The sequence below is a fragment of the Lithobates pipiens genome, unplaced genomic scaffold (genome assembly GCF_037356315.1).
Source record: "Lithobates pipiens isolate NorthernLeopardFrog02 unplaced genomic scaffold, aLitPip1_a1.2 Scaffold_8, whole genome shotgun sequence".
Classification (NCBI taxonomy): domain Eukaryota; kingdom Metazoa; phylum Chordata; class Amphibia; order Anura; family Ranidae; genus Lithobates; species Lithobates pipiens.
In genome coordinates, this window is record NW_027507903.1 from 577,938,304 (window position 1) to 577,963,808 (window position 25,505).

The 25,505-nt window shown below is 48.1% G+C and overlaps 30 non-coding genes across 30 annotated transcripts; all 30 read left to right on the plus strand.

Moving 5' to 3' along the window:
- The first annotated feature begins 1,039 nt into the window (after positions 1–1,039).
- Positions 1,040–1,180, plus strand: LOC143965000 (U4 spliceosomal RNA). The gene has a single exon (XR_013271426.1). It is a non-coding gene; the product is annotated as a U4 spliceosomal RNA (small nuclear RNA).
- Positions 1,181–1,807: 627 nt separating this feature from the next.
- Positions 1,808–1,880, plus strand: TRNAK-UUU (transfer RNA lysine (anticodon UUU)). Its single transcript has one exon. It is a non-coding gene; the product is annotated as a tRNA-Lys (tRNA).
- Positions 1,881–2,440: 560 nt separating this feature from the next.
- On the plus strand, positions 2,441–2,581 carry LOC143964736 (U4 spliceosomal RNA). Its single transcript, XR_013271208.1, has one exon. It is a non-coding gene; the product is annotated as a U4 spliceosomal RNA (small nuclear RNA).
- Positions 2,582–3,841: 1,260 nt separating this feature from the next.
- LOC143965001 (U4 spliceosomal RNA) lies at positions 3,842–3,982 on the plus strand. The gene has a single exon (XR_013271427.1). It is a non-coding gene; the product is annotated as a U4 spliceosomal RNA (small nuclear RNA).
- A 627-nt stretch (positions 3,983–4,609) lies between these two features.
- Positions 4,610–4,682, plus strand: TRNAK-UUU (transfer RNA lysine (anticodon UUU)). Its single transcript has one exon. It is a non-coding gene; the product is annotated as a tRNA-Lys (tRNA).
- A 560-nt stretch (positions 4,683–5,242) lies between these two features.
- On the plus strand, positions 5,243–5,383 carry LOC143965002 (U4 spliceosomal RNA). Its single transcript, XR_013271428.1, has one exon. It is a non-coding gene; the product is annotated as a U4 spliceosomal RNA (small nuclear RNA).
- A 627-nt stretch (positions 5,384–6,010) lies between these two features.
- TRNAK-UUU (transfer RNA lysine (anticodon UUU)) lies at positions 6,011–6,083 on the plus strand. Its single transcript has one exon. It is a non-coding gene; the product is annotated as a tRNA-Lys (tRNA).
- Positions 6,084–6,643: 560 nt separating this feature from the next.
- Positions 6,644–6,784, plus strand: LOC143964737 (U4 spliceosomal RNA). The gene has a single exon (XR_013271209.1). It is a non-coding gene; the product is annotated as a U4 spliceosomal RNA (small nuclear RNA).
- A 1,260-nt stretch (positions 6,785–8,044) lies between these two features.
- Positions 8,045–8,185, plus strand: LOC143964738 (U4 spliceosomal RNA). Its single transcript, XR_013271210.1, has one exon. It is a non-coding gene; the product is annotated as a U4 spliceosomal RNA (small nuclear RNA).
- Positions 8,186–9,445: 1,260 nt separating this feature from the next.
- Positions 9,446–9,586, plus strand: LOC143964739 (U4 spliceosomal RNA). The gene has a single exon (XR_013271211.1). It is a non-coding gene; the product is annotated as a U4 spliceosomal RNA (small nuclear RNA).
- Positions 9,587–10,213: 627 nt separating this feature from the next.
- Positions 10,214–10,286, plus strand: TRNAK-UUU (transfer RNA lysine (anticodon UUU)). The gene has a single exon. It is a non-coding gene; the product is annotated as a tRNA-Lys (tRNA).
- A 560-nt stretch (positions 10,287–10,846) lies between these two features.
- LOC143964741 (U4 spliceosomal RNA) lies at positions 10,847–10,987 on the plus strand. Its single transcript, XR_013271212.1, has one exon. It is a non-coding gene; the product is annotated as a U4 spliceosomal RNA (small nuclear RNA).
- Positions 10,988–12,247: 1,260 nt separating this feature from the next.
- LOC143964742 (U4 spliceosomal RNA) lies at positions 12,248–12,388 on the plus strand. The gene has a single exon (XR_013271213.1). It is a non-coding gene; the product is annotated as a U4 spliceosomal RNA (small nuclear RNA).
- A 627-nt stretch (positions 12,389–13,015) lies between these two features.
- On the plus strand, positions 13,016–13,088 carry TRNAK-UUU (transfer RNA lysine (anticodon UUU)). The gene has a single exon. It is a non-coding gene; the product is annotated as a tRNA-Lys (tRNA).
- Positions 13,089–13,648: 560 nt separating this feature from the next.
- On the plus strand, positions 13,649–13,789 carry LOC143965003 (U4 spliceosomal RNA). Its single transcript, XR_013271429.1, has one exon. It is a non-coding gene; the product is annotated as a U4 spliceosomal RNA (small nuclear RNA).
- A 1,260-nt stretch (positions 13,790–15,049) lies between these two features.
- LOC143965004 (U4 spliceosomal RNA) lies at positions 15,050–15,190 on the plus strand. Its single transcript, XR_013271430.1, has one exon. It is a non-coding gene; the product is annotated as a U4 spliceosomal RNA (small nuclear RNA).
- Positions 15,191–15,817: 627 nt separating this feature from the next.
- Positions 15,818–15,890, plus strand: TRNAK-UUU (transfer RNA lysine (anticodon UUU)). Its single transcript has one exon. It is a non-coding gene; the product is annotated as a tRNA-Lys (tRNA).
- Positions 15,891–16,450: 560 nt separating this feature from the next.
- On the plus strand, positions 16,451–16,591 carry LOC143964744 (U4 spliceosomal RNA). Its single transcript, XR_013271214.1, has one exon. It is a non-coding gene; the product is annotated as a U4 spliceosomal RNA (small nuclear RNA).
- Positions 16,592–17,218: 627 nt separating this feature from the next.
- TRNAK-UUU (transfer RNA lysine (anticodon UUU)) lies at positions 17,219–17,291 on the plus strand. Its single transcript has one exon. It is a non-coding gene; the product is annotated as a tRNA-Lys (tRNA).
- A 560-nt stretch (positions 17,292–17,851) lies between these two features.
- Positions 17,852–17,992, plus strand: LOC143964788 (U4 spliceosomal RNA). Its single transcript, XR_013271251.1, has one exon. It is a non-coding gene; the product is annotated as a U4 spliceosomal RNA (small nuclear RNA).
- A 627-nt stretch (positions 17,993–18,619) lies between these two features.
- On the plus strand, positions 18,620–18,692 carry TRNAK-UUU (transfer RNA lysine (anticodon UUU)). Its single transcript has one exon. It is a non-coding gene; the product is annotated as a tRNA-Lys (tRNA).
- Positions 18,693–19,252: 560 nt separating this feature from the next.
- Positions 19,253–19,393, plus strand: LOC143965052 (U4 spliceosomal RNA). Its single transcript, XR_013271471.1, has one exon. It is a non-coding gene; the product is annotated as a U4 spliceosomal RNA (small nuclear RNA).
- A 627-nt stretch (positions 19,394–20,020) lies between these two features.
- On the plus strand, positions 20,021–20,093 carry TRNAK-UUU (transfer RNA lysine (anticodon UUU)). The gene has a single exon. It is a non-coding gene; the product is annotated as a tRNA-Lys (tRNA).
- A 560-nt stretch (positions 20,094–20,653) lies between these two features.
- On the plus strand, positions 20,654–20,794 carry LOC143964790 (U4 spliceosomal RNA). Its single transcript, XR_013271252.1, has one exon. It is a non-coding gene; the product is annotated as a U4 spliceosomal RNA (small nuclear RNA).
- A 627-nt stretch (positions 20,795–21,421) lies between these two features.
- On the plus strand, positions 21,422–21,494 carry TRNAK-UUU (transfer RNA lysine (anticodon UUU)). The gene has a single exon. It is a non-coding gene; the product is annotated as a tRNA-Lys (tRNA).
- Positions 21,495–22,054: 560 nt separating this feature from the next.
- LOC143964745 (U4 spliceosomal RNA) lies at positions 22,055–22,195 on the plus strand. Its single transcript, XR_013271215.1, has one exon. It is a non-coding gene; the product is annotated as a U4 spliceosomal RNA (small nuclear RNA).
- Positions 22,196–22,822: 627 nt separating this feature from the next.
- On the plus strand, positions 22,823–22,895 carry TRNAK-UUU (transfer RNA lysine (anticodon UUU)). Its single transcript has one exon. It is a non-coding gene; the product is annotated as a tRNA-Lys (tRNA).
- Positions 22,896–23,455: 560 nt separating this feature from the next.
- On the plus strand, positions 23,456–23,596 carry LOC143965005 (U4 spliceosomal RNA). Its single transcript, XR_013271431.1, has one exon. It is a non-coding gene; the product is annotated as a U4 spliceosomal RNA (small nuclear RNA).
- A 627-nt stretch (positions 23,597–24,223) lies between these two features.
- TRNAK-UUU (transfer RNA lysine (anticodon UUU)) lies at positions 24,224–24,296 on the plus strand. The gene has a single exon. It is a non-coding gene; the product is annotated as a tRNA-Lys (tRNA).
- Positions 24,297–24,856: 560 nt separating this feature from the next.
- Positions 24,857–24,997, plus strand: LOC143964791 (U4 spliceosomal RNA). The gene has a single exon (XR_013271253.1). It is a non-coding gene; the product is annotated as a U4 spliceosomal RNA (small nuclear RNA).
- The last annotated feature ends 508 nt before the right edge of the window (positions 24,998–25,505 follow it).

Below are 25,505 nucleotides of genomic sequence, written 5' to 3' on the forward strand. Positions count from 1 at the left end.
TTCTGCTGGACCTGGCAACATGAGGCTAAAGGTGAACTGTCTTTATTTGTAACCCAGTCACTGATTAAGAATACTGGAAGCGTGTTGGGCGGTGTCTTTTTGCAAGGTGAAACAAGGCCCTTGTTTCCGGTGAAAGAGCATTGACCTGTAGGTAAAACTAAGGCAGAAACTTTAGGCGTTCTCCACCTATACCGGACTGGACCCTATCTGCATGGTTGCAGGTTAGATTCTCCCTTTTATAGTCAACCTGTTCCAGAAAATGAAACGGAAGAGGATGATTAGCCAGCCTGGGCAAGCCAAATACTTTCGCTTTCAGGCACCCGGTGCCCTTGGCTCGATGGTCTTTTTCCACCATGGATGTCAAGATTTAAGCAGCTTGGACCACTATGGAGGAGGAGCTTTCAGAGCCCGGATAGCTCAGTCGGTAGAGCATCAGACTTTTAATCTGAGGGTCCAGGGTTCAAGTCCCTATTCGGGCGGTGCCTCTCACCAACCCTTGAGCCCCTGGAGCTGCCAATAGGGCAGTCTTTATGCACATCTGTGAGGAATGCTCAGAGAGATGAAATGTCCTAACTTCCCCCTTTCTAGGCTCCTGTAATCTGCCAGAAATAAAGGTGGCTGAAGGTGATTGCTTGACCAAATATTTCCCAAATACCCTTGTCTATGGCAGCTTACCTGGGCTCCAGTTCAGGCATGTTATCTAGCAAACTTTCAACAAAGGGCCCAAATCCTTCCACCTTGGTCTTTTTTCAGCAGCATAGCTGTTCAGACACATATGCTCCCAGTGGCCCTTCAGGGCTGCTGTGGGAGAAACCTATCTGACAACCGAGGGGCCCTGTCCCTTTAGATTCTCCTTAGTTCTTTCAAATGCTAACACTATTCAGTGGGTAAACAATGCCCACTTATGCATCATCCCTGTCTCATTAGCATGCCAAGTCCCAGAATGCTCAGCGGCCCACTGGATGACACTTATGTGTCTCACCTCAATGTCAATTTCTCCTTCAATGAAGGGCAGATGTTGGCAGGCACCGATTTGGTTAGCTTTGCGCAGTGGCAGTATCATAGCCAATGAGGTTCACCTGAGGCGTGATTATTGCTAATTGAAAACTTTTCCCAATACCCCGCCATGATGACTTGAAATACAGTCAGCACTGGCAATTTTTGAGAGTCTCTGAGGAGACTGAGCAATGTGTTTTAAACAGTAGATAAGTGACGGCTTCTTACGTGCAGACTGAGATGCGTTAGAGTTGAGGAAGTGTGTCACGTGCCTGGTGACACTATAGAGAGCTTTTCTGTCATCACGCAGCCTGGGTAGAACAATCTGGGATTGGCACGCGCTGCTCGTTCTTCACTTGCCTGTATTCAAGAGTGGCCTTGACCTCGTTTTTTGGCCTGGGTTTCTTCTGCTGGACCTGGCAACATGAGGCTAAAGGTGAACTGTCTTTATTTGTAACCCAGTCACTGATTAAGAATACTGGAAGCGTGTTGGGCGGTGTCTTTTTGCAAGGTGAAACAAGGCCCTTGTTTCCGGTGAAAGAGCATTGACCTGTAGGTAAAACTAAGGCAGAAACTTTAGGCGTTCTCCACCTATACCGGACTGGACCCTATCTGCATGGTTGCAGGTTAGATTCTCCCTTTTATAGTCAACCTGTTCCAGAAAATGAAACGGAAGAGGATGATTAGCCAGCCTGGGCAAGCCAAATACTTTCGCTTTCAGGCACCCGGTGCCCTTGGCTCGATGGTCTTTTTCCACCATGGATGTCAAGATTTAAGCAGCTTGGACCACTATGGAGGAGGAGCTTTCAGAGCCCGGATAGCTCAGTCGGTAGAGCATCAGACTTTTAATCTGAGGGTCCAGGGTTCAAGTCCCTGTTCGGGCGGTGCCTCTCACCAACCCTTGAGCCCCTGGAGCTGCCAATAGGGCAGTCTTTATGCACATCTGTGAGGAATGCTCAGAGAGATGAAATGTCCTAACTTCCCCCTTTCTAGGCTCCTGTAATCTGCCAGAAATAAAGGTGGCTGAAGGTGATTGCTTGACCAAATATTTCCCAAATACCCTTGTCTATGGCAGCTTACCTGGGCTCCAGTTCAGGCATGTTATCTAGCAAACTTTCAACAAAGGGCCCAAATCCTTCCACCTTGGTCTTTTTTCAGCAGCATAGCTGTTCTGACACATATGCTCCCAGTGGCCCTTCAGGGCTGCTGTGGGAGAAACCTATCTGACAACCGAGGGGCCCTGTCCCTTTAGATTCTCCTTAGTTCTTTCAAATGCTAACACTATTCAGTGGGTAAACAATGCCCACTTATGCATCATCCCTGTCTCATTAGCATGCCAAGTCCCAGAATGCTCAGCGGCCCACTGGATGACACTTATGTGTCTCACCTCAATGTCAATTTCTCCTTCAATGAAGGGCAGATGTTGGCAGGCACCGATTTGGTTAGCTTTGCGCAGTGGCAGTATCATAGCCAATGAGGGTCACCTGAGGCGTGATTATTGCTAATTGAAAACTTTTCCCAATACCCCGCCATGATGACTTGAAATACAGTCAGCACTGGCAATTTTTGAGAGTCTCTGAGGAGACTGAGCAATGTGTTTTAAACAGTAGATAAGTGACGGCTTCTTACGTGCAGACTGAGATGCGTTAGAGTTGAGGAAGTGTGTCATGTGCCTGGTGACACTATAGAGAGCTTTTCTGTCATCACGCAGCCTGGGTAGAACAATCTGGGATTGGCACGCGCTGCTCGTTCTTCACTTGCCTGTATTCAAGAGTGGCCTCGACCTCGTTTTTTGGCCTGGGTTTCTTCTGCTGGACCTGGCAACATGAGGCTAAAGGTGAACTGTCTTTATTTGTAACCCAGTCACTGATTAAGAATACTGGAAGCGTGTTGGGCGGTGTCTTTTTGCAAGGTGAAACAAGGCCCTTGTTTCCGGTGAAAGAGCATTGACCTGTAGGTAAAACTAAGGCAGAAACTTTAGGCGTTCTCCACCTATACCGGACTGGACCCTATCTGCATGGTTGCAGGTTAGATTCTCCCTTTTATAGTCAACCTGTTCCAGAAAATGAAACGGAAGAGGATGATTAGCCAGCCTGGGCAAGCCAAATACTTTCGCTTTCAGGCACCCGGTGCCCTTGGCTCGATGGTCTTTTTCCACCATGGATGTCAAGATTTAAGCAGCTTGGACCACTATGGAGGAGGAGCTTTCAGAGCCCGGATAGCTCAGTCGGTAGAGCATCAGACTTTTAATCTGAGGGTCCAGGGTTCAAGTCCCTATTCGGGCGGTGCCTCTCACCAACCCTTGAGCCCCTGGAGCTGCCAATAGGGCAGTCTTTATGCACATCTGTGAGGAATGCTCAGAGAGATGAAATGTCCTAACTTCCCCCTTTCTAGGCTCCTGTAATCTGCCAGAAATAAAGGTGGCTGAAGGTGATTGCTTGACCAAATATTTCCCAAATACCCTTGTCTATGGCAGCTTACCTGGGCTCCAGTTCAGGCATGTTATCTAGCAAACTTTCAACAAAGGGCCCAAATCCTTCCACCTTGGTCTTTTTTCAGCAGCATAGCTGTTCAGACACATATGCTCCCAGTGGCCCTTCAGGGCTGCTGTGGGAGAAACCTATCTGACAACCGAGGGGCCCTGTCCCTTTAGATTCTCCTTAGTTCTTTCAAATGCTAACACTATTCAGTGGGTAAACAATGCCCACTTATGCATCATCCCTGTCTCATTAGCATGCCAAGTCCCAGAATGCTCAGCGGCCCACTGGATGACACTTATGTGTCTCACCTCAATGTCATTTTCTCCTTCAATGAAGGGCAGATGTTGGCAGGCACCGATTTGGTTAGCTTTGCGCAGTGGCAGTATCATAGCCAATGAGGTTCACCTGAGGCGTGATTATTGCTAATTGAAAACTTTTCCCAATACCCCGCCATGATGACTTGAAATACAGTCAGCACTGGCAATTTTTGAGAGTCTCTGAGGAGACTGAGCAATGTGTTTTAAACAGTAGATAAGTGACGGCTTCTTACGTGCAGACTGAGATGCGTTAGAGTTGAGGAAGTGTGTCACGTGCCTGGTGACACTATAGAGAGCTTTTCTGTCATCACGCAGCCTGGGTAGAACAATCTGGGATTGGCACGCGCTGCTCGTTCTTCACTTGCCTGTATTCAAGAGTGGCCTTGACCTCGTTTTTTGGCCTGGGTTTCTTCTGCTGGACCTGGCAACATGAGGCTAAAGGTGAACTGTCTTTATTTGTAACCCAGTCACTGATTAAGAATACTGGAAGCGTGTTGGGCGGTGTCTTTTTGCAAGGTGAAACAAGGCCCTTGTTTCCGGTGAAAGAGCATTGACCTGTAGGTAAAACTAAGGCAGAAACTTTAGGCGTTCTCCACCTATACCGGACTGGACCCTATCTGCATGGTTGCAGGTTAGATTCTCCCTTTTATAGTCAACCTGTTCCAGAAAATGAAACGGAAGAGGATGATTAGCCAGCCTGGGCAAGCCAAATACTTTCGCTTTCAGGCACCCGGTGCCCTTGGCTCGATGGTCTTTTTCCACCATGGATGTCAAGATTTAAGCAGCTTGGACCACTATGGAGGAGGAGCTTTCAGAGCCCGGATAGCTCAGTCGGTAGAGCATCAGACTTTTAATCTGAGGGTCCAGGGTTCAAGTCCCTGTTCGGGCGGTGCCTCTCACCAACCCTTGAGCCCCTGGAGCTGCCAATAGGGCAGTCTTTATGCACATCTGTGAGGAATGCTCAGAGAGATGAAATGTCCTAACTTCCCCCTTTCTAGGCTCCTGTAATCTGCCAGAAATAAAGGTGGCTGAAGGTGATTGCTTGACCAAATATTTCCCAAATACCCTTGTCTATGGCAGCTTACCTGGGCTCCAGTTCAGGCATGTTATCTAGCAAACTTTCAACAAAGGGCCCAAATCCTTCCACCTTGGTCTTTTTTCAGCAGCATAGCTGTTCAGACACATATGCTCCCAGTGGCCCTTCAGGGCTGCTGTGGGAGAAACCTATCTGACAACCGAGGGGCCCTGTCCCTTTAGATTCTCCTTAGTTCTTTCAAATGCTAACACTATTCAGTGGGTAAACAATGCCCACTTATGCATCATCCCTGTCTCATTAGCATGCCAAGTCCCAGAATGCTCAGCGGCCCACTGGATGACACTTATGTGTCTCACCTCAATGTCAATTTCTCCTTCAATGAAGGGCAGATGTTGGCAGGCACCGATTTGGTTAGCTTTGCGCAGTGGCAGTATCATAGCCAATGAGGTTCACCTGAGGCGTGATTATTGCTAATTGAAAACTTTTCCCAATACCCCGCCATGATGACTTGAAATACAGTCAGCACTGGCAATTTTTGAGAGTCTCTGAGGAGACTGAGCAATGTGTTTTAAACAGTAGATAAGTGACGGCTTCTTACGTGCAGACTGAGATGCGTTAGAGTTGAGGAAGTGTGTCACGTGCCTGGTGACACTATAGAGAGCTTTTCTGTCATCACGCAGCCTGGGTAGAACAATCTGGGATTGGCACGCGCTGCTCGTTCTTCACTTGCCTGTATTCAAGAGTGGCCTCGACCTCGTTTTTTGGCCTGGGTTTCTTCTGCTGGACCTGGCAACATGAGGCTAAAGGTGAACTGTCTTTATTTGTAACCCAGTCACTGATTAAGAATACTGGAAGCGTGTTGGGCGGTGTCTTTTTGCAAGGTGAAACAAGGCCCTTGTTTCCGGTGAAAGAGCATTGACCTGTAGGTAAAACTAAGGCAGAAACTTTAGGCGTTCTCCACCTATACCGGACTGGACCCTATCTGCATGGTTGCAGGTTAGATTCTCCCTTTTATAGTCAACCTGTTCCAGAAAATGAAACGGAAGAGGATGATTAGCCAGCCTGGGCAAGCCAAATACTTTCGCTTTCAGGCACCCGGTGCCCTTGGCTCGATGGTCTTTTTCCACCATGGATGTCAAGATTTAAGCAGCTTGGACCACTATGGAGGAGGAGCTTTCAGAGCCCGGATAGCTCAGTCGGTAGAGCATCAGACTTTTAATCTGAGGGTCCAGGGTTCAAGTCCCTGTTCGGGCGGTGCCTCTCACCAACCCTTGAGCCCCTGGAGCTGCCAATAGGGCAGTCTTTATGCACATCTGTGAGGAATGCTCAGAGAGATGAAATGTCCTAACTTCCCCCTTTCTAGGCTCCTGTAATCTGCCAGAAATAAAGGTGGCTGAAGGTGATTGCTTGACCAAATATTTCCCAAATACCCTTGTCTATGGCAGCTTACCTGGGCTCCAGTTCAGGCATGTTATCTAGCAAACTTTCAACAAAGGGCCCAAATCCTTCCACCTTGGTCTTTTTTCAGCAGCATAGCTGTTCTGACACATATGCTCCCAGTGGCCCTTCAGGGCTGCTGTGGGAGAAACCTATCTGACAACCGAGGGGCCCTGTCCCTTTAGATTCTCCTTAGTTCTTTCAAATGCTAACACTATTCAGTGGGTAAACAATGCCCACTTATGCATCATCCCTGTCTCATTAGCATGCCAAGTCCCAGAATGCTCAGCGGCCCACTGGATGACACTTATGTGTCTCACCTCAATGTCAATTTCTCCTTCAATGAAGGGCAGATGTTGGCAGGCACCGATTTGGTTAGCTTTGCGCAGTGGCAGTATCATAGCCAATGAGGGTCACCTGAGGCGTGATTATTGCTAATTGAAAACTTTTCCCAATACCCCGCCATGATGACTTGAAATACAGTCAGCACTGGCAATTTTTGAGAGTCTCTGAGGAGACTGAGCAATGTGTTTTAAACAGTAGATAAGTGACGGCTTCTTACGTGCAGACTGAGATGCGTTAGAGTTGAGGAAGTGTGTCACGTGCCTGGTGACACTATAGAGAGCTTTTCTGTCATCACGCAGCCTGGGTAGAACAATCTGGGATTGGCACGCGCTGCTCGTTCTTCACTTGCCTGTATTCAAGAGTGGCCTCGACCTCGTTTTTTGGCCTGGGTTTCTTCTGCTGGACCTGGCAACATGAGGCTAAAGGTGAACTGTCTTTATTTGTAACCCAGTCACTGATTAAGAATACTGGAAGCGTGTTGGGCGGTGTCTTTTTGCAAGGTGAAACAAGGCCCTTGTTTCCGGTGAAAGAGCATTGACCTGTAGGTAAAACTAAGGCAGAAACTTTAGGCGTTCTCCACCTATACCGGACTGGACCCTATCTGCATGGTTGCAGGTTAGATTCTCCCTTTTATAGTCAACCTGTTCCAGAAAATGAAACGGAAGAGGATGATTAGCCAGCCTGGGCAAGCCAAATACTTTCGCTTTCAGGCACCCGGTGCCCTTGGCTCGATGGTCTTTTTCCACCATGGATGTCAAGATTTAAGCAGCTTGGACCACTATGGAGGAGGAGCTTTCAGAGCCCGGATAGCTCAGTCGGTAGAGCATTAGACTTTTAATCTGAGGGTCCAGGGTTCAAGTCCCTGTTTGGGCGGTGCCACTCACCAACCCTTGAGCCCCTGGAGCTGCCAATAGGGCAGTCTTTATGCACATCTGTGAGGAATGCTCAGAGAGATGAAATGTCCTAACTTCCCCCTTTCTAGGCTCCTGTAATCTGCCAGAAATAAAGGTGGCTGAAGGTGATTGCTTGACCAAATATTTCCCAAATACCCTTGTCTATGGCAGCTTACCTGGGCTCCAGTTCAGGCATGTTATCTAGCAAACTTTCAACAAAGGGCCCAAATCCTTCCACCTTGGTCTTTTTTCAGCAGCATAGCTGTTCAGACACATATGCTCCCAGTGGCCCTTCAGGGCTGCTGTGGGAGAAACCTATCTGACAACCGAGGGGCCCTGTCCCTTTAGATTCTCCTTAGTTCTTTCAAATGCTAACACTATTCAGTGGGTAAACAATGCCCACTTATGCATCATCCCTGTCTGATTAGCATGCCAAGTCCCAGAATGCTCAGCGGCCCACTGGATGACACTTATGTGTCTCACCTCAATGTCAATTTCTCCTTCAATGAAGGGCAGATGTTGGCAGGCACCGATTTGGTTAGCTTTGCGCAGTGGCAGTATCATAGCCAATGAGGGTCACCTGAGGCGTGATTATTGCTAATTGAAAACTTTTCCCAATACCCCGCCATGATGACTTGAAATACAGTCAGCACTGGCAATTTTTGAGAGTCTCTGAGGAGACTGAGCAATGTGTTTTAAACAGTAGATAAGTGACGGCTTCTTACGTGCAGACTGAGATGCGTTAGAGTTGAGGAAGTGTGTCACGTGCCTGGTGACACTATAGAGAGCTTTTCTGTCATCACGCAGCCTGGGTAGAACAATCTGGGATTGGCACGCGCTGCTCGTTCTTCACTTGCCTGTATTCAAGAGTGGCCTCGACCTCGTTTTTTGGCCTGGGTTTCTTCTGCTGGACCTGGCAACATGAGGCTAAAGGTGAACTGTCTTTATTTGTAACCCAGTCACTGATTAAGAATACTGGAAGCGTGTTGGGCGGTGTCTTTTTGCAAGGTGAAACAAGGCCCTTGTTTCCGGTGAAAGAGCATTGACCTGTAGGTAAAACTAAGGCAGAAACTTTAGGCGTTCTCCACCTATACCGGACTGGACCCTATCTGCATGGTTGCAGGTTAGATTCTCCCTTTTATAGTCAACCTGTTCCAGAAAATGAAACGGAAGAGGATGATTAGCCAGCCTGGGCAAGCCAAATACTTTCGCTTTCAGGCACCCGGTGCCCTTGGCTCGATGGTCTTTTTCCACCATGGATGTCAAGATTTAAGCAGCTTGGACCACTATGGAGGAGGAGCTTTCAGAGCCCGGATAGCTCAGTCGGTAGAGCATTAGACTTTTAATCTGAGGGTCCAGGGTTCAAGTCCCTGTTTGGGCGGTGCCACTCACCAACCCTTGAGCCCCTGGAGCTGCCAATAGGGCAGTCTTTATGCACATCTGTGAGGAATGCTCAGAGAGATGAAATGTCCTAACTTCCCCCTTTCTAGGCTCCTGTAATCTGCCAGAAATAAAGGTGGCTGAAGGTGATTGCTTGACCAAATATTTCCCAAATACCCTTGTCTATGGCAGCTTACCTGGGCTCCAGTTCAGGCATGTTATCTAGCAAACTTTCAACAAAGGGCCCAAATCCTTCCACCTTGGTCTTTTTTCAGCAGCATAGCTGTTCAGACACATATGCTCCCAGTGGCCCTTCAGGGCTGCTGTGGGAGAAACCTATCTGACAACCGAGGGGCCCTGTCCCTTTAGATTCTCCTTAGTTCTTTCAAATGCTAACACTATTCAGTGGGTAAACAATGCCCACTTATGCATCATCCCTGTCTGATTAGCATGCCAAGTCCCAGAATGCTCAGCGGCCCACTGGATGACACTTATGTGTCTCACCTCAATGTCAATTTCTCCTTCAATGAAGGGCAGATGTTGGCAGGCACCGATTTGGTTAGCTTTGCGCAGTGGCAGTATCATAGCCAATGAGGGTCACCTGAGGCGTGATTATTGCTAATTGAAAACTTTTCCCAATACCCCGCCATGATGACTTGAAATACAGTCAGCACTGGCAATTTTTGAGAGTCTCTGAGGAGACTGAGCAATGTGTTTTAAACAGTAGATAAGTGACGGCTTCTTACGTGCAGACTGAGATGCGTTAGAGTTGAGGAAGTGTGTCACGTGCCTGGTGACACTATAGAGAGCTTTTCTGTCATCACGCAGCCTGGGTAGAACAATCTGGGATTGGCACGCGCTGCTCGTTCTTCACTTGCCTGTATTCAAGAGTGGCCTCGACCTCGTTTTTTGGCCTGGGTTTCTTCTGCTGGACCTGGCAACATGAGGCTAAAGGTGAACTGTCTTTATTTGTAACCCAGTCACTGATTAAGAATACTGGAAGCGTGTTGGGCGGTGTCTTTTTGCAAGGTGAAACAAGGCCCTTGTTTCCGGTGAAAGAGCATTGACCTGTAGGTAAAACTAAGGCAGAAACTTTAGGCGTTCTCCACCTATACCGGACTGGACCCTATCTGCATGGTTGCAGGTTAGATTCTCCCTTTTATAGTCAACCTGTTCCAGAAAATGAAACGGAAGAGGATGATTAGCCAGCCTGGGCAAGCCAAATACTTTCGCTTTCAGGCACCCGGTGCCCTTGGCTCGATGGTCTTTTTCCACCATGGATGTCAAGATTTAAGCAGCTTGGACCACTATGGAGGAGGAGCTTTCAGAGCCCGGATAGCTCAGTCGGTAGAGCATCAGACTTTTAATCTGAGGGTCCAGGGTTCAAGTCCCTGTTCGGGCGGTGCCTCTCACCAACCCTTGAGCCCCTGGAGCTGCCAATAGGGCAGTCTTTATGCACATCTGTGAGGAATGCTCAGAGAGATGAAATGTCCTAACTTCCCCCTTTCTAGGCTCCTGTAATCTGCCAGAAATAAAGGTGGCTGAAGGTGATTGCTTGACCAAATATTTCCCAAATACCCTTGTCTATGGCAGCTTACCTGGGCTCCAGTTCAGGCATGTTATCTAGCAAACTTTCAACAAAGGGCCCAAATCCTTCCACCTTGGTCTTTTTTCAGCAGCATAGCTGTTCAGACACATATGCTCCCAGTGGCCCTTCAGGGCTGCTGTGGGAGAAACCTATCTGACAACCGAGGGGCCCTGTCCCTTTAGATTCTCCTTAGTTCTTTCAAATGCTAACACTATTCAGTGGGTAAACAATGCCCACTTATGCATCATCCCTGTCTCATTAGCATGCCAAGTCCCAGAATGCTCAGCGGCCCACTGGATGACACTTATGTGTCTCACCTCAATGTCAATTTCTCCTTCAATGAAGGGCAGATGTTGGCAGGCACCGATTTGGTTAGCTTTGCGCAGTGGCAGTATCATAGCCAATGAGGGTCACCTGAGGCGTGATTATTGCTAATTGAAAACTTTTCCCAATACCCCGCCATGATGACTTGAAATACAGTCAGCACTGGCAATTTTTGAGAGTCTCTGAGGAGACTGAGCAATGTGTTTTAAACAGTAGATAAGTGACGGCTTCTTACGTGCAGACTGAGATGCGTTAGAGTTGAGGAAGTGTGTCATGTGCCTGGTGACACTATAGAGAGCTTTTCTGTCATCACGCAGCCTGGGTAGAACAATCTGGGATTGGCACGCGCTGCTCGTTCTTCACTTGCCTGTATTCAAGAGTGGCCTCGACCTCGTTTTTTGGCCTGGGTTTCTTCTGCTGGACCTGGCAACATGAGGCTAAAGGTGAACTGTCTTTATTTGTAACCCAGTCACTGATTAAGAATACTGGAAGCGTGTTGGGCGGTGTCTTTTTGCAAGGTGAAACAAGGCCCTTGTTTCCGGTGAAAGAGCATTGACCTGTAGGTAAAACTAAGGCAGAAACTTTAGGCGTTCTCCACCTATACCGGACTGGACCCTATCTGCATGGTTGCAGGTTAGATTCTCCCTTTTATAGTCAACCTGTTCCAGAAAATGAAACGGAAGAGGATGATTAGCCAGCCTGGGCAAGCCAAATACTTTCGCTTTCAGGCACCCGGTGCCCTTGGCTCGATGGTCTTTTTCCACCATGGATGTCAAGATTTAAGCAGCTTGGACCACTATGGAGGAGGAGCTTTCAGAGCCCGGATAGCTCAGTCGGTAGAGCATTAGACTTTTAATCTGAGGGTCCAGGGTTCAAGTCCCTGTTTGGGCGGTGCCACTCACCAACCCTTGAGCCCCTGGAGCTGCCAATAGGGCAGTCTTTATGCACATCTGTGAGGAATGCTCAGAGAGATGAAATGTCCTAACTTCCCCCTTTCTAGGCTCCTGTAATCTGCCAGAAATAAAGGTGGCTGAAGGTGATTGCTTGACCAAATATTTCCCAAATACCCTTGTCTATGGCAGCTTACCTGGGCTCCAGTTCAGGCATGTTATCTAGCAAACTTTCAACAAAGGGCCCAAATCCTTCCACCTTGGTCTTTTTTCAGCAGCATAGCTGTTCAGACACATATGCTCCCAGTGGCCCTTCAGGGCTGCTGTGGGAGAAACCTATCTGACAACCGAGGGGCCCTGTCCCTTTAGATTCTCCTTAGTTCTTTCAAATGCTAACACTATTCAGTGGGTAAACAATGCCCACTTATGCATCATCCCTGTCTGATTAGCATGCCAAGTCCCAGAATGCTCAGCGGCCCACTGGATGACACTTATGTGTCTCACCTCAATGTCAATTTCTCCTTCAATGAAGGGCAGATGTTGGCAGGCACCGATTTGGTTAGCTTTGCGCAGTGGCAGTATCATAGCCAATGAGGGTCACCTGAGGCGTGATTATTGCTAATTGAAAACTTTTCCCAATACCCCGCCATGATGACTTGAAATACAGTCAGCACTGGCAATTTTTGAGAGTCTCTGAGGAGACTGAGCAATGTGTTTTAAACAGTAGATAAGTGACGGCTTCTTACGTGCAGACTGAGATGCGTTAGAGTTGAGGAAGTGTGTCACGTGCCTGGTGACACTATAGAGAGCTTTTCTGTCATCACGCAGCCTGGGTAGAACAATCTGGGATTGGCACGCGCTGCTCGTTCTTCACTTGCCTGTATTCAAGAGTGGCCTCGACCTCGTTTTTTGGCCTGGGTTTCTTCTGCTGGACCTGGCAACATGAGGCTAAAGGTGAACTGTCTTTATTTGTAACCCAGTCACTGATTAAGAATACTGGAAGCGTGTTGGGCGGTGTCTTTTTGCAAGGTGAAACAAGGCCCTTGTTTCCGGTGAAAGAGCATTGACCTGTAGGTAAAACTAAGGCAGAAACTTTAGGCGTTCTCCACCTATACCGGACTGGACCCTATCTGCATGGTTGCAGGTTAGATTCTCCCTTTTATAGTCAACCTGTTCCAGAAAATGAAACGGAAGAGGATGATTAGCCAGCCTGGGCAAGCCAAATACTTTCGCTTTCAGGCACCCGGTGCCCTTGGCTCGATGGTCTTTTTCCACCATGGATGTCAAGATTTAAGCAGCTTGGACCACTATGGAGGAGGAGCTTTCAGAGCCCGGATAGCTCAGTCGGTAGAGCATCAGACTTTTAATCTGAGGGTCCAGGGTTCAAGTCCCTGTTCGGGCGGTGCCTCTCACCAACCCTTGAGCCCCTGGAGCTGCCAATAGGGCAGTCTTTATGCACATCTGTGAGGAATGCTCAGAGAGATGAAATGTCCTAACTTCCCCCTTTCTAGGCTCCTGTAATCTGCCAGAAATAAAGGTGGCTGAAGGTGATTGCTTGACCAAATATTTCCCAAATACCCTTGTCTATGGCAGCTTACCTGGGCTCCAGTTCAGGCATGTTATCTAGCAAACTTTCAACAAAGGGCCCAAATCCTTCCACCTTGGTCTTTTTTCAGCAGCATAGCTGTTCAGACACATATGCTCCCAGTGGCCCTTCAGGGCTGCTGTGGGAGAAACCTATCTGACAACCGAGGGGCCCTGTCCCTTTCGATTCTCCTTAGTTCTTTCAAATGCTAACACTATTCAGTGGGTAAACAATGCCCACTTATGCATCATCCCTGTCTCATTAGCATGCCAAGTCCCAGAATGCTCAGCGGCCCACTGGATGACACTTATGTGTCTCACCTCAATGTCAATTTCTCCTTCAATGAAGGGCAGATGTTGGCAGGCACCGATTTGGTTAGCTTTGCGCAGTGGCAGTATCATAGCCAATGAGGTTCACCTGAGGCGTGATTATTGCTAATTGAAAACTTTTCCCAATACCCCGCCATGATGACTTGAAATACAGTCAGCACTGGCAATTTTTGAGAGTCTCTGAGGAGACTGAGCAATGTGTTTTAAACAGTAGATAAGTGACGGCTTCTTACGTGCAGACTGAGATGCGTTAGAGTTGAGGAAGTGTGTCACGTGCCTGGTGACACTATAGAGAGCTTTTCTGTCATCACGCAGCCTGGGTAGAACAATCTGGGATTGGCACGCGCTGCTCGTTCTTCACTTGCCTGTATTCAAGAGTGGTCTCGACCTCGTTTTTTGGCCTGGGTTTCTTCTGCTGGACCTGGCAACATGAGGCTAAAGGTGAACTGTCTTTATTTGTAACCCAGTCACTGATTAAGAATACTGGAAGCGTGTTGGGCGGTGTCTTTTTGCAAGGTGAAACAAGGCCCTTGTTTCCGGTGAAAGAGCATTGACCTGTAGGTAAAACTAAGGCAGAAACTTTAGGCGTTCTCCACCTATACCGGACTGGACCCTATCTGCATGGTTGCAGGTTAGATTCTCCCTTTTATAGTCAACCTGTTCCAGAAAATGAAACGGAAGAGGATGATTAGCCAGCCTGGGCAAGCCAAATACTTTCGCTTTCAGGCACCCGGTGCCCTTGGCTCGATGGTCTTTTTCCACCATGGATGTCAAGATTTAAGCAGCTTGGACCACTATGGAGGAGGAGCTTTCAGAGCCTGGATAGCTCAGTCGGTAGAGCATCAGACTTTTAATCTGAGGGTCCAGGGTTCAAGTCCCTGTTCGGGCGGTGCCTCTCACCAACCCTAGAGCCCCTGGAGCTGCCAATAAGGCAGTCTTTATGCACATCTGTGCGGAATGCTCAGAGAGATGAAATGTCCTAACTTCCCCCTTTCTAGGCTCCTGTAATCTGCCAGAAATAAAGGTGGCTGAAGGTGATTGCTTGACCAAATATTTCCCAAATACCCTTGTCTATGGCAGCTTACCTGGGCTCCAGTTCAGGCATGTTATCTAGCAAACTTTCAACAAAGGGCCCAAATCCTTCCACCTTGGTCTTTTTTCAGCAGCATAGCTGTTCAGACACATATGCTCCCAGTGGCCCTTCAGGGCTGCTGTGGGAGAAACCTATCTGACAACCGAGGGGCCCTGTCCCTTTAGATTCTCCTTAGTTCTTTCAAATGCTAACACTATTCAGTGGGTAAACAATGCCCACTTATGCATCATCCCTGTCTCATTAGCATGCCAAGTCCCAGAATGCTCAGCGGCCCACTGGATGACACTTATGTGTCTCACCTCAATGTCAATTTCTCCTTCAATGAAGGGCAGATGTTGGCAGGCACCGATTTGGTTAGCTTTGCGCAGTGGCAGTATCATAGCCAATGAGGTTCACCTGAGGCGTGATTATTGCTAATTGAAAACTTTTCCCAATACCCCGCCATGATGACTTGAAATACAGTCAGCACTGGCAATTTTTGAGAGTCTCTGAGGAGACTGAGCAATGTGTTTTAAACAGTAGATAAGTGACGGCTTCTTACGTGCAGACTGAGATGCGTTAGAGTTGAGGAAGTGTGTCACGTGCCTGGTGACACTATAGAGAGCTTTTCTGTCATCACGCAGCCTGGGTAGAACAATCTGGGATTGGCACGCGCTGCTCGTTCTTCACTTGCCTGTATTCAAGAGTGGTCTCGACCTCGTTTTTTGGCCTGGGTTTCTTCTGCTGGACCTGGCAACATGAGGCTAAAGGTGAACTGTCTTTATTTGTAACCCAGTCACTGATTAAGAATACTGGAAGCGTGTTGGGCGGTGTCTTTTTGCAAGGTGAAACAAGGCCCTTGTTTCCGGTGAAAGAGCATTGACCTGTAGGTAAAACTAAGGCAGAAACTTTAGGCGTTCTCCACCTATACCGGACTGGACCCTATCTGCATGGTTGCAGGTTAGATTCTCCCTTTTATAGTCAACCTGTTCCAGAAAATGAAACGGAAGAGGATGATTAGCCAGCCTGGGCAAGCCAAATACTTTCGCTTTCAGGCACCCGGTGCCCTTGGCTCGATGGTCTTTTTCCACCATGGATGTCAAGATTTAAGCAGCTTGGACCACTATGGAGGAGGAGCTTTCAGAGCCCGGATAGCTCAGTCGGTAGAGCATCAGACTTTTAATCTGAGGGTCCAGGGTTCAAGTCCCTGTTCGGGCGGTGCCTCTCACCAACCCTTGAGCCCCTGGAGCTGCCAATAGGGCAGTCTTTATGCACATCTGTGAGGAATGCTCAGAGAGATGAAATGTCCTAACTTCCCCCTTTCTAGGCTCCTGTAATCTGCCAGAAATAAAGGTGGCTGAAGGTGATTGCTTGACCAAATATTTCCCAAATACCCTTGTCTATGGCAGCTTACCTGGGCTCCAGTTCAGGCATGTTATCTAGCAAACTTTCAACAAAGGGCCCAAATCCTTCCACCTTGGTCTTTTTTCAGCAGCATAGCTGTTCAGACACATATGCTCCCAGTGGCCCTTCAGGGCTGCTGTGGGAGAAACCTATCTGACAACCGAGGGGCCCTGTCCCTTTAGATTCTCCTTAGTTCTTTCAAATGCTAACACTATTCAGTGGGTAAACAATGCCCACTTATGCATCATCCCTGTCTCATTAGCATGCCAAGTCCCAGAATGCTCAGCGGCCCACTGGATGACACTTATGTGTCTCACCTCAATGTCAATTTCTCCTTCAATGAAGGGCAGATGTTGGCAGGCACCGATTTGGTTAGCTTTGCGCAGTGGCAGTATCATAGCCAATGAGGGTCACCTGAGGCGTGATTATTGCTAATTGAAAACTTTTCCCAATACCCCGCCATGATGACTTGAAATACAGTCAGCACTGGCAATTTTTGAGAGTCTCTGAGGAGACTGAGCAATGTGTTTTAAACAGTAGATAAGTGACGGCTTCTTACGTGCAGACTGAGGTGCGTTAGAGTTGAGGAAGTGTGTCACGTGCCTGGTGACACTATAGAGAGCTTTTCTGTCATCACGCAGCCTGGGTAGAACAATCTGGGATTGGCACGCGCTGCTCGTTCTTCACTTGCCTGTATTCAAGAGTGGCCTCGACCTCGTTTTTTGGCCTGGGTTTCTTCTGCTGGACCTGGCAACATGAGGCTAAAGGTGAACTGTCTTTATTTGTAACCCAGTCACTGATTAAGAATACTGGAAGCGTGTTGGGCGGTGTCTTTTTGCAAGGTGAAACAAGGCCCTTGTTTCCGGTGAAAGAGCATTGACCTGTAGGTAAAACTAAGGCAGAAACTTTAGGCGTTCTCCACCTATACCGGACTGGACCCTATCTGCATGGTTGCAGGTTAGATTCTCCCTTTTATAGTCAACCTGTTCCAGAAAATGAAACGGAAGAGGATGATTAGCCAGCCTGGGCAAGCCAAATACTTTCGCTTTCAGGCACCCGGTGCCCTTGGCTCGATGGTCTTTTTCCACCATGGATGTCAAGATTTAAGCAGCTTGGACCACTATGGAGGAGGAGCTTTCAGAGCCCGGATAGCTCAGTCGGTAGAGCATCAGACTTTTAATCTGAGGGTCCAGGGTTCAAGTCCCTGTTCGGGCGGTGCCTCTCACCAGCCCATGAGCCCCTGGAGCTGCCAATAGGGCAGTCTTCATGCACATCTGTGAGGAATGCTCAGAGAGATGAAATGTCCTAACTTCCCCCTTTCTAGGCTCCTGTAATCTGCCAGAAATAAAGGTGGCTGAAGGTGATTGCTTGACCAAATATTTCCCAAATACCCTTGTCTATGGCAGCTTACCCGGGCTCCAGTTCAGGCATGTTATCTAGCAAACTTTCAACAAAGGGCCCAAATCCTTCCACCTTGGTCTTTTTTCAGCAGCATAGCTGTTCAGACACATATGCTCCCAGTGGCCCTTCAGGGCTGCTGTGGGAGAAACCTATCTGACAACCGAGGGGCCCTGTCCCTTTAGATTCTCCTTAGTTCTTTCAAATGCTAACACTATTCAGTGGGTAAACAATGCCCACTTATGCATCATCCCTGTCTCATTAGCATGCCAAGTCCCAGAATGCTCAGCGGCCCACTGGATGACACTTATGTGTCTCACCTCAATGTCAATTTCTCCTTCAATGAAGGGCAGATGTTGGCAGGCACCGATTTGGTTAGCTTTGCGCAGTGGCAGTATCATAGCCAATGAGGGTCACCTGAGGCGTGATTATTGCTAATTGAAAACTTTTCCCAATACCCTGCCATGATGACTTGAAATACAGTCAGCACTGGCAATTTTTGAGAGTCTCTGAGGAGACTGAGCAATGTGTTTTAAACAGTAGATAAGTGACGGCTTCTTACGTGCAGACTGAGATGCGTTAGAGTTGAGGAAGTGTGTCACGTGCCTGGTGACACTATAGAGAGCTTTTCTGTCATCACGCAGCCTGGGTAGAACAATCTGGGATTGGCACGCGCTGCTCGTTCTTCACTTGCCTGTATTCAAGAGTGGCCTTGACCTCGTTTTTTGGCCTGGGTTTCTTCTGCTGGACCTGGCAACATGAGGCTAAAGGTGAACTGTCTTTATTTGTAACCCAGTCACTGATTAAGAATACTGGAAGCGTGTTGGGCGGTGTCTTTTTGCAAGGTGAAACAAGGCCCTTGTTTCCGGTGAAAGAGCATTGACCTGTAGGTAAAACTAAGGCAGAAACTTTAGGCGTTCTCCACCTATACCGGACTGGACCCTATCTGCATGGTTGCAGGTTAGATTCTCCCTTTTATAGTCAACCTGTTCCAGAAAATGAAACGGAAGAGGATGATTAGCCAGCCTGGGCAAGCCAAATACTTTCGCTTTCAGGCACCCGGTGCCCTTGGCTCGATGGTCTTTTTCCACCATGGATGTCAAGATTTAAGCAGCTTGGACCACTATGGAGGGGGAGCTTTCAGAGCCCGGATAGCTCAGTTGGTAGAGCATCAGACTTTTAATCTGAGGGTCCAGGGTTCAAGTCCCTGTTCGGGCGGTGCCTCTCACCAACCCTTGAGCCCCTGGAGCTGCCAATAGGGCAGTCTTTATGCACATCTGTGCGGAATGCTCAGAGAGATGAAATGTCCTAACTTCTCCCTTTCTAGGCTCCTGTAATCTGCCAGAAATAAAGGTGGCTGAAGGTGATTGCTTGACCAAATATTTCCCAAATACCCTTGTCTATGGCAGCTTACCTGGGCTCCAGTTCAGGCATGTTATCTAGCAAACTTTCAACAAAGGGCCCAAATCCTTCCACCTTGGTCTTTTTTCAGCAGCATAGCTGTTCAGACACATATGCTCCCAGTGGCCCTTCAGGGCTGCTGTGGGAGAAACCTATCAGACAACCGAGGGGCCCTGTCCCTTTAGATTCTCCTTAATTCTTTCAAATGCTAACACTATTCAGTGGGTAAACAATGCCCACTTATGCATCATCCCTGTCTCATTAGCATGCCAAGTCCCAGAATGCTCAGCGGCCCACTGGATGACACTTATGTGTCTCACCTCAATGTCAATTTCTCCTTCAATGAAGGGCAGATGTTGGCAGGCACCGATTTGGTTAGCTTTGCGCAGTGGCAGTATCATAGCCAATGAGGTTCACCTGAGGCGTGATTATTGCTAATTGAAAACTTTTCCCAATACTCCGCCATGATGACTTGAAATACAGTCAGCACTGGCAATTTTTGAGAGTCTCTCAGGAGACTGAGCAATGTGTTTTAAACAGTAGATAAATGACGGCTTCTTACGTGCAGACTGAGATGCGTTAGAGTTGAGGAAGTGTGTCACGTGCCTGGTGACACTATAGAGAGCTTTTCTGTCATCACGCAGCCTGGGTAGAACAATCTGGGATTGGCACGCGCTGCTCGTTCTTCACTTGCCTGTATTCAAGAGTGGTCTCGACCTCGTTTTTTGGCCTGGGTTTCTTCTGCTGGACCTGGCAACATGAGGCTAAAGGTGAACTGTCTTTATTTGTAACCCAGTCACTGATTAAGAATACTGGAAGCGTGTTGGGCGGTGTCTTTTTGCAAGGTGAAACAAGGCCCTTGTTTCCGGTGAAAGAGCATTGACCTGTAGGTAAAACTAAGGCAGAAACTTTAGGCGTTCTCCACCTATACCGGACTGGACCCTATCTGCATGGTTGCAGGTTAGATTCTCCCTTTTATAGTCAACCTGTTCCAGAAAATGAAACGGAAGAGGATGATTAGCCAGCCTGGGCAAGCCAAATACTTTCGCTTTCAGGCACCCGGTGCCCTTGGCTCGATGGTCTTTTTCCACCATGGATGTCAAGATTTAAGCAGCTTGGACCACTATGGAGGAGGAGCTTTCAGAGCCCGGATAGCTCAGTCGGTAGAGCATCAGACTTTTAATCTGAGGGTCCAGGGTTCAAGTCCCTGTTCGGGCGGTGCCTCTCACCAACCCTTGAGCCCCTGGAGCTGCCAATAGGGCAGTCTTTATGCACATCTGTGAGGAATGCTCAGAGAGATGAAATGTCCTAACTTCCCCCTTTCTAGGCTCCTGTAATCTGCCAGAAATAAAGGTGGCTGAAGGTGATTGCTTGACCAAATATTTCCCAAATACCCTTGTCTATGGCAGCTTACCTGGGCTCCAGTTCAGGCATGTTATCTAGCAAACTTTCAACAAAGGACCCAAATCCTTCCACCTTGGTCTTTTTTCAGCAGCATAGCTGTTCAGACACATATGCTCCCAGTGGCCCTTCAGGGCTGCTGTGGGAGAAACCTATCTGACAACCGAGGGGCCCTGTCCCTTTAGATTCTCCTTAGTTCTTTCAAATGCTAACACTATTCAGTGGGTAAACAATGCCCACTTATGCATCAGCCCTGTCTCATTAGCATGCCAAGTCCCAGAATGCTCAGCGGCCCACTGGATGACACTTATGTGTCTCACCTCAATGTCAATTTCTCCTTCAATGAAGGGCAGATGTTGGCAGGCACCGATTTGGTTAGCTTTGCGCAGTGGCAGTATCATAGCCAATGAGGGTCACCTGAGGCGTGATTATTGCTAATTGAAAACTTTTCCCAATACCCTGCCATGATGACTTGAAATACAGTCAGCACTGGCAATTTTTGAGAGTCTCTGAGGAGACTGAGCAATGTGTTTTAAACAGTAGATAAGTGACGGCTTCTTACGTGCAGACTGAGATGCGTTAGAGTTGAGGAAGTGTGTCACGTGCCTGGTGACACTATAGAGAGCTTTTCTGTCATCACGCAGCCTGGGTAGAACAATCTGGGATTGGCACGCGCTGCTCGTTCTTCACTTGCCTGTATTCAAGAGTGGCCTTGACCTCGTTTTTTGGCCTGGGTTTCTTCTGCTGGACCTGGCAACATGAGGCTAAAGGTGAACTGTCTTTATTTGTAACCCAGTCACTGATTAAGAATACTGGAAGCGTGTTGGGCGGTGTCTTTTTGCAAGGTGAAACAAGGCCCTTGTTTCCGGTGAAAGAGCATTGACCTGTAGGTAAAACTAAGGCAGAAACTTTAGGCGTTCTCCACCTATACCGGACTGGACCCTATCTGCATGGTTGCAGGTTAGATTCTCCCTTTTATAGTCAACCTGTTCCAGAAAATGAAACGGAAGAGGATGATTAGCCAGCCTGGGCAAGCCAAATACTTTCGCTTTCAGGCACCCGGTGCCCTTGGCTCGATGGTCTTTTTCCACCATGGATGTCAAGATTTAAGCAGCTTGGACCACTATGGAGGAGGAGCTTTCAGAGCCCGGATAGCTCAGTCGGTAGAGCATCAGACTTTTAATCTGAGGGTCCAGGGTTCAAGTCCCTGTTCGGGCGGTGCCTCTCACCAACCCTAGAGCCCCTGGAGCTGCCAATAGGGCAGTCTTTATGCACATCTGTGAGGAATGCTCAGAGAGATGAAATGTCCTAACTTCCCCCTTTCTAGGCTCCTGTAATCTGCCAGAAATAAAGGTGGCTGAAGGTGATTGCTTGACCAAATATTTCCCAAATACCCTTGTCTATGGCAGCTTACCTGGGCTCCAGTTCAGGCATGTTATCTAGCAAACTTTCAACAAAGGACCCAAATCCTTCCACCTTGGTCTTTTTTCAGCAGCATAGCTGTTCAGACACATATGCTCCCAGTGGCCCTTCAGGGCTGCTGTGGGAGAAACCTATCTGACAACCGAGGGGCCCTGTCCCTTTAGATTCTCCTTAGTTCTTTCAAATGCTAACACTATTCAGTGGGTAAACAATGCCCACTTATGCATCAGCCCTGTCTCATTAGCATGCCAAGTCCCAGAATGCTCAGCGGCCCACTGGATGACACTTATGTGTCTCACCTCAATGTCAATTTCTCCTTCAATGAAGGGCAGATGTTGGCAGGCACCGATTTGGTTAGCTTTGCGCAGTGGCAGTATCATAGCCAATGAGGGTCACCTGAGGCGTGATTATTGCTAATTGAAAACTTTTCCCAATACCCCGCCATGATGACTTGAAATACAGTCAGCACTGGCAATTTTTGAGAGTCTCTGAGGAGACTGAGCAATGTGTTTTAAACAGTAGATAAGTGACGGCTTCTTACGTGCAGACTGAGATGCGTTAGAGTTGAGGAAGTGTGTCACGTGCCTGGTGACACTATAGAGAGCTTTTCTGTCATCACGCAGCCTGGGTAGAACAATCTGGGATTGGCACGCGCTGCTCGTTCTTCACTTGCCTGTATTCAAGAGTGGCCTCGACCTCGTTTTTTGGCCTGGGTTTCTTCTGCTGGACCTGGCAACATGAGGCTAAAGGTGAACTGTCTTTATTTGTAACCCAGTCACTGATTAAGAATACTGGAAGCGTGTTGGGCGGTGTCTTTTTGCAAGGTGAAACAAGGCCCTTGTTTCCGGTGAAAGAGCATTGACCTGTAGGTAAAACTAAGGCAGAAACTTTAGGCGTTCTCCACCTATACCGGACTGGACCCTATCTGCATGGTTGCAGGTTAGATTCTCCCTTTTATAGTCAACCTGTTCCAGAAAATGAAACGGAAGAGGATGATTAGCCAGCCTGGGCAAGCCAAATACTTTCGCTTTCAGGCACCCGGTGCCCTTGGCTCGATGGTCTTTTTCCACCATGGATGTCAAGATTTAAGCAGCTTGGACCACTATGGAGGAGGAGCTTTCAGAGCCCGGATAGCTCAGTCGGTAGAGCATCAGACTTTTAATCTGAGGGTCCAGGGTTCAAGTCCCTGTTCGGGCGGTGCCTCTCACCAACCCTAGAGCCCCTGGAGCTGCCAATAGGGCAGTCTTTATGCACATCTGTGCGGAATGCTCAGAGAGATGAAATGTCCTAACTTCCCCCTTTCTAGGCTCCTGTAATCTGCCAGAAATAAAGGTGGCTGAAGGTGATTGCTTGACCAAATATTTCCCAAATACCCTTGTCTATGGCAGCTTACCTGGGCTCCAGTTCAGGCATGTTATCTAGCAAACTTTCAACAAAGGGCCCAAATCCTTCCACCTTGGTCTTTTTTCAGCAGCATAGCTGTTCAGACACATATGCTCCCAGTGGCCCTTCAGGGCTGCTGTGGGAGAAACCTATCTGACAACCGAGGGGCCCTGTCCCTTTAGATTCTCCTTAGTTCTTTCAAATGCTAACACTATTCAGTGGGTAAACAATGCCCACTTATGCATCATCCCTGTCTCATTAGCATGCCAAGTCCCAGAATGCTCAGCGGCCCACTGGATGACACTTATGTGTCTCACCTCAATGTCAATTTCTCCTTCAATGAAGGGCAGATGTTGGCAGGCACCGATTTGGTTAGCTTTGCGCAGTGGCAGTATCATAGCCAATGAGGTTCACCTGAGGCGTGATTATTGCTAATTGAAAACTTTTCCCAATACCCCGCCATGATGACTTGAAATACAGTCAGCACTGGCAATTTTTGAGAGTCTCTGAGGAGACTGAGCAATGTGTTTTAAACAGTAGATAAGTGACGGCTTCTTACGTGCAGACTGAGATGCGTTAGAGTTGAGGAAGTGTGTCACGTGCCTGGTGACACTATAGAGAGCTTTTCTGTCATCACGCAGCCTGGGTAGAACAATCTGGGATTGGCACGCGCTGCTCGTTCTTCACTTGCCTGTATTCAAGAGTGGTCTCGACCTCGTTTTTTGGCCTGGGTTTCTTCTGCTGGACCTGGCAACATGAGGCTAAAGGTGAACTGTCTTTATTTGTAACCCAGTCACTGATTAAGAATACTGGAAGCGTGTTGGGCGGTGTCTTTTTGCAAGGTGAAACAAGGCCCTTGTTTCCGGTGAAAGAGCATTGACCTGTAGGTAAAACTAAGGCAGAAACTTTAGGCGTTCTCCACCTATACCGGACTGGACCCTATCTGCATGGTTGCAGGTTAGATTCTCCCTTTTATAGTCAACCTGTTCCAGAAAATGAAACGGAAGAGGATGATTAGCCAGCCTGGGCAAGCCAAATACTTTCGCTTTCAGGCACCCGGTGCCCTTGGCTCGATGGTCTTTTTCCACCATGGATGTCAAGATTTAAGCAGCTTGGACCACTATGGAGGAGGAGCTTTCAGAGCCCGGATAGCTCAGTCGGTAGAGCATCAGACTTTTAATCTGAGGGTCCAGGGTTCAAGTCCCTGTTCGGGCGGTGCCTCTCACCAGCCCATGAGCCCCTGGAGCTGCCAATAGGGCAGTCTTTATGCACATCTGTGAGGAATGCTCAGAGAGATGAAATGTCCTAACTTCCCCCTTTCTAGGCTCCTGTAATCTGCCAGAAATAAAGGTGGCTGAAGGTGATTGCTTGACCAAATATTTCCCAAATACCCTTGTCTATGGCAGCTTACCCGGGCTCCAGTTCAGGCATGTTATCTAGCAAACTTTCAACAAAGGGCCCAAATCCTTCCACCTTGGTCTTTTTTCAGCAGCATAGCTGTTCAGACACATATGCTCCCAGTGGCCCTTCAGGGCTGCTGTGGGAGAAACCTATCTGACAACCGAGGGGCCCTGTCCCTTTAGATTCTCCTTAGTTCTTTCAAATGCTAACACTATTCAGTGGGAAAACAATGCCCACTTATGCATCATCCCTGTCTCATTAGCATGCCAAGTCCCAGAATGCTCAGCGGCCCACTGGATGACACTTATGTGTCTCACCTCAATGTCAATTTCTCCTTCAATGAAGGGCAGATGTTGGCAGGCACCGATTTGGTTAGCTTTGCGCAGTGGCAGTATCATAGCCAATGAGGGTCACCTGAGGCGTGATTATTGCTAATTGAAAACTTTTCCCAATACCCTGCCATGATGACTTGAAATACAGTCAGCACTGGCAATTTTTGAGAGTCTCTGAGGAGACTGAGCAATGTGTTTTAAACAGTAGATAAGTGACGGCTTCTTACGTGCAGACTGAGATGCGTTAGAGTTGAGGAAGTGTGTCACGTGCCTGGTGACACTATAGAGAGCTTTTCTGTCATCACGCAGCCTGGGTAGAACAATCTGGGATTGGCACGCGCTGCTCGTTCTTCACTTGCCTGTATTCAAGAGTGGCCTTGACCTCGTTTTTTGGCCTGGGTTTCTTCTGCTGGACCTGGCAACATGAGGCTAAAGGTGAACTGTCTTTATTTGTAACCCAGTCACTGATTAAGAATACTGGAAGCGTGTTGGGCGGTGTCTTTTTGCAAGGTGAAACAAGGCCCTTGTTTCCGGTGAAAGAGCATTGACCTGTAGGTAAAACTAAGGCAGAAACTTTAGGCGTTCTCCACCTATACCGGACTGGACCCTATCTGCATGGTTGCAGGTTAGATTCTCCCTTTTATAGTCAACCTGTTCCAGAAAATGAAACGGAAGAGGATGATTAGCCAGC